This window comes from Schistocerca gregaria, chromosome 2 (genome assembly GCF_023897955.1).
Source record: "Schistocerca gregaria isolate iqSchGreg1 chromosome 2, iqSchGreg1.2, whole genome shotgun sequence".
Taxonomy (NCBI): Eukaryota; Metazoa; Arthropoda; class Insecta; order Orthoptera; family Acrididae; genus Schistocerca; species Schistocerca gregaria.
In genome coordinates, this window is record NC_064921.1 from 832967343 (window position 1) to 832976404 (window position 9062).

General features: G+C 39.4%; 1 long non-coding RNA gene across 5 annotated transcripts in view; it reads left to right on the top strand.

Annotated features, from left to right (window-relative positions):
• The window catches only part of LOC126335189 (uncharacterized), a 201188-nt gene extending 192498 nt beyond the window's left edge, over window positions 1–8690 (top strand). For 4 of the 5 annotated variants that reach the window (XR_007564823.1, XR_007564824.1, XR_007564821.1 and 1 more), the window contains 4 exons: window positions 6469–6701; window positions 7816–8001; window positions 8091–8229; window positions 8407–8690. This is a non-coding gene — a long non-coding RNA (uncharacterized LOC126335189). The remainder of the gene's footprint in view (window positions 1–6468; window positions 6702–7815; window positions 8002–8090; window positions 8230–8406) is intronic. The other variant, XR_007564822.1, reaches the window with a different exon arrangement.
• Window positions 8691–9062: the final 372 nt, after the last annotated feature.

The following is a 9062-nucleotide window of genomic DNA, read 5'->3' on the forward strand; positions in this document are numbered from 1 at the left end:
TTGCATAAATTGTTGTTCCAAACGTTGGAATGTTTTCCATTATTCTCATGCTGGTTTCCCTTTATAAATTCTATAATGTTGTGTATCAACTTCATTCTCATCTAAGAATCGTGTTACCTGGACTGATACAGTTTGTATACTGTTCTTTTGCAGAAATAATTCTAATTGCATTTGTTTCCCAATTTTTAGAAGAGAATTTACATTAAATGTTCCAAAGTAGCACATCTTCATGAACTGAAACTTGAAAGGCTTTTCAATATATTCCATCTCTTCTTCATTGCAAATGTTGGGACTCCCCAGAATCATAGGTCCCATTGCATTATATGAGTTACCACCTGGGCTAGACCATCCATTGTGTGAATCTTCCATTTTGCGACCTGAAGCTGTAATTTGTATTTCTGTTATATATTCCCATTGTCGAGGACTGAGAAGCTGAATGGAATGCAAACTGCTTGTTATTATTCAGTTATTGTGGAGTTTGTGTCAGAAGTGGCTGTGCTTGATGCTTGTTCATCTTGTCATAGTGACTGATTATAGTTCTGTTAAAATGAGTAAAATTAAAACTCAATACTTCCAAAAGTTTAGGGAAGAATGGTTTTAAAAAATCCGAAATTTGTCCAATGGTTATCACATGCTGTAGGAAATAACACAAAGGAATTCTGTAAAGTGTGTGTCTGTACTGTAACAGCCCAGTTAGCGGACATGGAAAATCATGCAGAAACAAGAAAACATAAATCTGAAGTTTCTTCCTTTTCCTCCCAAAGACAGGCAAAAATTAATTTTAAACCAGTTCAAGATTTTGTACGATGTTTCGAAACTGAAGGGTCACTCACCGTCTTTGTGTCTGCACATTGTATTATAATGTCATGTGATCCCTTAGGAGAAATGTGTAAAAACAGGTTCAAAGACAGTCTTGTTGCAAGCCAGATTAAGTTGCATCATACAATGTGTAGTGCTATTATCAAGGATTTTCTTGGGGCCTATTTAGCGAACGATCTGAGAAGTGATGTTGATGTTGGCATGTACAGTATTTTAACTGACGAATTAACTGATATTAGTGTCACTAAACTCCTAGCAATTGCTATAATTTATCATAGTAAAACATCTCACAAGATTGTGTCGACGTTTCTCACACTAGTTCAACTTGGAAAATGCAATGCTGAGTCTATTGTATCAGCTATTGAAGAGGCGTGGAAAGAAGTTAATTTAGATTTAAAGAAATTGCAGGGAATAGGAAAAGATATTGCAGGTGTGATGGTCGTTATTAATAATGGAGTGTGTGAAATATTTAAAAGGGATATTCTGCATTTGGTACTTATAACCTGTGTCTGTCATTCCATTCTGCAGCAATTGCAGAATATCTGCCAAGAAATTTGGACTTTTTGATTAGGGAAACTTACAACTGGTTTTCGCGATCTTCTTCACAACAGCTCTTTTACTGCCACATTTTCTCAGTCTTAAATCATGGAGAGTAGCGACTTAAAATCTCCCATTCTTGTGACGCGAAATAGTTATCTATTGAACCTGTTGTATGTAGAATAATTGATCAATTGCTCAAGTTAAAAACTCGTTTTGAAATTATTAGGCAAAGCGAAAAATGCTACACAGCTGGACTGCTCTATTCGATGTTCAGTGACAAACTTAATTTTGTATATTTTCTATTTTTGAAACCTATCTTTTCAAGTCTTCAGAGAATCAGTGAGGAATCGGAGTCAAATGGTGTGGACCCATGCAAGTTATTATATGACCTGGTAATTCTTATTCAATCTCTTCTTAAGCAAGTTGCCATTCTCACCTATCCAGTTAATTGAAAATGTCTTGACAATGATTTCGAAAACCACCTAGATCCAAAGCTGTATATTGGATACTTGATTGAAAAAAAATTCAGAAATTAGAAACAACATGACCGAAGGTGAAGAAAAAAATATTATTGAAAGATGTGTGAAAATTTGTTTCTTCACTTGTCAAACAATTGGTGCAACGATTGAAGTATTGAGGAAAATATCCCTATTTGCTGTTTTAAAGGCGCTTGTAGTGGTTAAAGAACCCTTAATTCCCCTGTTAGGAATGTCTCACTTGGATAATGATACAGTTACAATAAATGAACCACAGTTTCAAAAAATGACCGTCGTCTAGTGGGATAACGTTAACAATTCTGTCGATTTCTGGTGTGGATATTCAGTTACCATGACGCCAGCGGTGAAAATCCTTTTAAAGAACCTGCATTATCTAGACTCGTACTTCTTTGTCCCAGCGGTGAGGTAGAAAGAATATTCAGCCCGTTGAATCCCGTCAAAACGAAGATAAGGAATCGAATGTGTACAGATATGGTAAACGCCGTATTAGGCATTCGTGCATGTCTTAGCAGACAGAATCGGTGTTGTCATAATTACATATTTCCTAGAACAATTGGGACTACTGAAGGATATACATTGACACCATCAACTTCTTCTGCAGCTTATCTTTCCCCATGAGGATGGTGGCGATAATGATTTAAGACTACATTCTCATCCAGTTTTAGGTAAGTTTAGTAGAAAAATATGTTATTTATGTAGCCTATATCTCAAGTTAGTGGCGTTTCATTGCCATTTCTCTGCTCTTGAAGAAAAATTTAGTATCTCGTTATTTAACTATAGCCCGGTCTACACATAACGATCTGTCTGCGCAGACATTGGCGCAGTTGTCTGTACATGCAAACGATCGCTGCAAATGTGGTGTGTTCACACGACACAAACCACAATCTACTACTCGCCCGCCATCTTTCGGAGTAGAAAAGAAATATCAGTGGCAAGCGACTACGCTCCCCGTAAAGGTCAAAAACTTAATTCAGTTATTTTGAAATATAGAAATGGAGGAAGTTATGTTGTGGTCTGTGTTCGCAAGTTGTGTTGCAAAAAACGTTCAGGCCAACCGCAGGAAACAGAGGAGGCGGTCAAAATGGTGTAGACAGTGGCTGCTAAAGCGAAAGCAGTGTTCTCACTTGAATTTACTGCGAGAGTTGCAGGGTAAAACTGTTTTGTTTTACATTACCTCGTGTTCCATTTCCTGGCAGATTGACACTCCAATTTCATCTTCAATTGTACTCCTGCTTGGTCTTGGCGTTTCTCGATCACTAAGAAAGCCAAGCAGATCAAAATATAATAACGTTGGCTGGTATACTTGATCTACTCTTACACCAGATCTTCCAGATTTCTGAACTTTGGATAACTCTTTTCGGTAACTAGTTCGCTGGCAGACTTAATTTACTTGACTTGCTTTCATCAACTCATCCTTCAGGACAGCGTAAATGGCTTCACATGTGTTGGATATTATTTTACTCAATCCTTGTTTCGATATTGCAATTGAAAAATCCAAATCCTTGTAGGTCCTTCCTGTTGCTAGGAATCTTAATGTTACGCCAGTCGTTTATGAGGAGAAATTGTCCTTCTCATACAAGTATTTTTTCTCATAATATGAGGGGTTACAAGCTTCGACATCCATCTGCAAATAATTTCGCCAGTTCGGAACGAATTTTTTTTATTACCGTTTCTCTGTTTGCCGAGGCGTCAACTGCCCGCAATTTTTCAATTAGAGCATTATATGCTGCTATCTTTTTGTCTCGGTCACTATATTCTTTATTTTTAATCTTCCACAAACATGGGTGGTTTCTATATATTTCAATGAATTCACTTACAAAATCTCGAGAACACTGTGCTATGCGCACAAATACAAACACTAGACTGAGCAAACAGCTGTTTTGCGCCAGATTTGCGGCGATCTCCTGTCCATACGCTCCAACTTGTCTGCGCAGATTTGGTCTGAACCCACAGATTTTAGAGGTTTCGCTCAAACCTCCAACTCCAAATTCCATGTTTGCACAAATCTCAGGTTGGTGCAAAACTTCCGTCCTCACGCAACTATATGTCTGCGCAGACGTGCTGTGCGCAGAAATTTGCGCAGACAGTTCGTTGCGTGTGGACGGGCCTTATAAATCTGGTTAGAAAAAGTTATGTACTGTTGGCAACACTGATTTCCAGTTTCCACAATCAATTAGTCCAGATCTGTTATTCTGTTTTCACTTCTCATTTGTTCGGCGTTCGTGTTGGATAGATGGTGAGTGTTGTACGAAGTGCATGTTCACGATTTGGTTTCGAAAATATGTTTTCAGCAGTTGCAGGTTAAAGTTTTATGGAAGTTGGTAGCTTATTTTTCAATTGCTAAACGTTCAGTCGATGATGATTTAGCTGTGTACATGGTTAGACTACTGACCACGTGTGAAGAAATAGTCTAGGGCGGTCTGAGACTCATTTTATATATAGAACTGATTATTTAATTGCTCTTGCATGAAAATAATTTCTTTTCTTTCGTTTTAAGTCTCGTCGAATGGTTATCGCCCGTCGCTATAGTTCCATTGGGTTTTGTCCAAAGAAGAGATCACTCAGGCTTCGCGGTGAAGTGAAGCTAAAGCTTTTCACGCTATTCCACTTTTTAGCTATAAAGCTGGTGCGAGTCACGTCATGAGAGACACCGATAGGCCTGGTTCAAGTAAGTTGAGAAATTGTCCTGTCGTTTTATGTTGCATCGTGGCCATTACTACGAGGAAACGATAATTTATTAACGTGCGTAAAGCGACAGGCTTTGTGTTTGCAATACATTTATAATGGTGATCACATTTTTGTTAAAATTGACAGCTAATATTAATTACTACACATAAGCTCAGAGAATCTAGAAAGTGGGAGGGGGGGTTGATGTAGGACACTCTCACCTCAAGTCTAGGTTGGTGCATTTGTTGCTATACTATGGTCTGCCCTGATCCACAGCTCTACCTCAATGCCCAACACGACTGTGGTCCCCCACTACCATTTTTCGGTCACATTTTTGACAACAACCTTACTTGGTTGCCCCATACGTCATGAAAAATTTGGCTGTTTCTGTAAACTATGGTGTTATTCACTTCTTTGTCCACACCTCTTGGGGTTTGGATCGTTGTGCTTTTACCAGTCATTAATCCTGCCATGTCTGAACTATGATTGTCAAGTTCATGAATCTGTTGCCCTTTACACACTGCCCCTCTAGGACCCAATTCACCATTGTGGTATCCGTTCAGCCACCAGTGCCTTTCACACTAGCCATAGTCTTTCAGTTGATGCTGGGATCCCTCCCCTTTAGATTTCAGTCCCTGCTCCTGGTTTCCTTTCCTATTTAATATCTGCTCTAGCCCTGCTAACTCTTCCTATTTTGTGGTTTTAAGCCATTGCGCCCCCCCCCCCCCCCCCCCCAATCCCCCCGCTGCATATCTCAGGTTATTTTATTGACTGGATTTTGCCTTGCTTCTCTCCGCCATGACATACATCTCCTCTCCTTGTCTGTCAACCGACAACTCCCACTTTATTAGTTCATTGGCCGTTTATTCGGATGGATCTTTCCTGAGGACCAAAAGCCTCTATTTGTCCATGAAGGTTTCGTTGTTCTGAATGCTCTATGGGAGTTTCAGGATTCATTTCTTTTTTACTCCGGTGTCTTTAAGCCTCCTATCATGTGGGATATGACTTTACATCATTTGCTGGCACGGAACGCCTTCACTTGTGGGGTGTTTACTGTGGAATTGATGGCCTTTGATTGGGCCCTCTGTTTTATTATATAGTCCTCACTCACACGTTGTTATGTATGGATTCAATGAGTGGTCGTCCTGCCTCCCCTTGGTCTCTGGAATCCAAGGCCTTGATGATGTTGGTGATGCTGCTTGTTCAGGGGATTTCCGTTAGGTTTGTGTGTATCTATTTGGGGGGGGGGTGTCAGTCGGACGTGACCACCTATCTCGATCTTTGTGACCTTCTGCAGCGGTGGATATGTCTTGTCATAAACTTCAGTTTTTCTCGATGGTGGTCCTACTCTGGGAAGTCTAACCACCCCCCCCCCCCCCCCCCCCCCCCCGTCTAATACATTTCCCACCGAGACACCCACTTGAGGTGTTCTTACCTCTGCCTATCCCTGTGTGAATCTACTATCCTTTGCCACTTCCGTGTTGCCCTTACTAGGCTAACCTGTAGTTTTTTTACTCCCAACCCCCCATTATAGTTGCAGGGCTCTGCTCACCCCCTTCACACTGGATATACCCCCCCCCCCCCCCCATAACCTTGTTTCTGGACCACCGCTATTATCCCAGTTTCTACCCACCCTCGTTCTGTTCTTTCCACTTTGTTGCCCTGACTTTCATTTTTCCTCCTTGTTTGCAAGTTGTCCTTTCCCCTTGACTGGACTGTGCTGTTTGTGTTGTTCTTCCCTTGATTTCTGCCATCCTAGATCATGGGAACAATGATCTTGCTGTTTGGTCCCCTCCAACAAATAAACCAACTAATCTAGATTCAAGCTTGAAAGCCATTTCTAACGTGGTTGTAGAGAATTTGTGTATAGTTTCTAATAATTGATTTTAAGCACTCTGCTCGAATGGTGAGAGCTGTAACAGCTCATTTTGGAATGTTACTGCAGGTGGGTGAAGAAGAATCATACCCGCTTGTAATGACGAGATGGTTACTTCTTTGCCAATCTGGTTTCCCAATACCAGCATTCTGTCTTATCTGCTACTATCCCAAGATGTTTTTGAATGGTACAAGTCAAGGAAGCAGCTTCCAAGAAGTGGTAATATGATTTGGGTTTATAAGTCAGATGATTGTGACCTCCAAAAAAATTGAGACATGGCAAGGTGATCGGAGCACACCGAGGTGAGTAAAGTTTATATTTTCCATTACGTTTTTCAGTTGATGCTTGGTGCTGAGGAACAGCTTTGGCTGAACTAAGTTACCATTGTGGCACTGGAGCTGCTTTGTGCAGTCAATTCCTTGCCACAGCATCATACAGCATCTCTGTCCCCAATTTTCTGGGATGTGCAGAGGCACGGCATATTCCATAGGCTTTCAGGAACCCATTGGGTGGTGACCTGGGAGACAAACCATGCCTGGTACAGCTGGTCTTGACTTTAATTAATATAAGTCTTTTTAACAGTAAATTGTAAATCTTGTTAAGATTTATTTTTAGGTTATCTGTGATTTTATTTTTGTCACCTTCTATAAGCTTAGTTCAAAAGCTCACTTTTCTTATTAATATGTGAGAAGCTTAACATTTTATTGTAGATTATGGATCTTTTAGTTTGCCTGTGACAAAATGTAAATGGGTGTGTAGACTTGACAGTTTTGAAATCCAGCTGTTTGTCAACACTGTAGTAGATCGTGCAAATTCTAACTGCTGACAGCTATTAGACTTCTTATGCTAGTTGAATGGGTTTTATGTGCACTTGGCTTGTTTTTGAACTACATCACTTATGTCACCAGCAATACATCACATTTCTTTGCTCCATTTAGTGTTTATGTACTGGTCAAATTAATTGCTAATAAACTTGGTGCTGTTCATTGTGTGGAGCAAATAGTTACTCTTCGAGATACACAAAATGCTGCACTGGCAACATTTTTGTAATTATGCCCATTTATAGAGGTGTCATGGTGCAATATTTATGCAGGAGACTACCAAAGACTTGTCAAATCTGTGCCACACCAAGTTGCTGCATTCTGCTGGGCAAAAGGTCTGACACGATGTTGAGGTATCCTTTGGCTTCTCTCACTTCGGTATATAAACAGTTAATGTACAAATAAGTTTAAAACTTTGAGAAATTGATGAAACTTTAACATAGAAGAGCATTTGCAACGCACAATGAATGTTGATGAATGTGAAAGTAATTTTCTCATAGAGCAAATCTGTGGATAGTTCTTTTCCTCCCCCCGTTATTGTCTTGGTGGAGCCACTGACAATATTACTTACTGTTAACTGCAAAATCTTTTTCAGATGTCACATTGCATTAGCACACAAAGAAGCTGCCATGTAAAACAGGCAAGGGTTTATGTAAGGGTGCTTGCACTGGTGCTTGCCATTCTGATACTCATTCGTTGTATCCAAACTTGGTTGCCACCATAGAGCAAATCAGTGAGAAAATGTCGCATTGGTCAGGGAATTGCTGTGAAAGATGGAAAGGTTTGTTTTGTATTTTGCTATGGTGATGAACTAGACGTATTTGTTGTTAGATTATAAGGGTGGCTAATTGACTTGCTAAAATATTTCAGGTGATGAAAAACAGTGCATATATTGAACAGAGAAGACAGTTACACTAATGTGAGGTGTCTCACATTATGGTAATGGCAGTGATGACTTTATCATAAAATATTTGTGTAAGAGATCAAATGAGGATTATAACTACAAAAGGTAAGGAGTAATAAAATTATTAATTATTTTAGTGAGAAGTAGCATGATGATTTTGCAGTAGAGCCAAAAGGATTCTGCAATAAATTTGATGATCAATGATAGGACTGAGTTTAATTTTCTGAAACCTATTTCTTGTTGAGACTTGCAAATGTTTTACAGCCTCTGTTTGGTTTTCAGTCACTACTAGCGCACACAAAGAAGAAGGCTTCGGAAAGATCAACTTATAATTCATTGAGGCTTCATCCATGTTCGGTGGTGGACAGTTCCAAGCTGCTGATGACAACTTCATTTATGGACTTGCTTAAAGACCACATCAAGGAAGATGCAGCTTTTGCATAATATGTTGATTGAAATAAAATGATTGACATGATTTGTTATTAATCTGTTACATTTATCAAATATATACCAATGGTGTGTATCATTTCACAAAATATTGTCATTAAACTGATAATTTAACTCAACTGTTAAATAGTTGAAACAATTACAAGTAGTGGGCAAAGTTCCCTGCAACTCAGTGTCACTTATCTCTCCAGAGCCAGTTTAAAATGTATTTTTTTTCTCTACAGTTAATGGTTTCAACTGCAGAATTGCCTGTAACAGAACAGAGTTAACAATTTGTTTTCAGTGGGCCATTCGTGCATGCATAACTGACTGGTGTGGTGTGAGGATCTGCACTTTGATCTAAAACTATTCCCTGCAATCCATTGTTAAGCGCATACTACAGGGTACATTCCTTTGGTATCAGTTACTAGGGTTTCTCATCTTTCCATTCTTGTATATATAGTGCAATAAGATTGTTCGAATGCCTCTGTGCATGCTGTAATTATAATTTT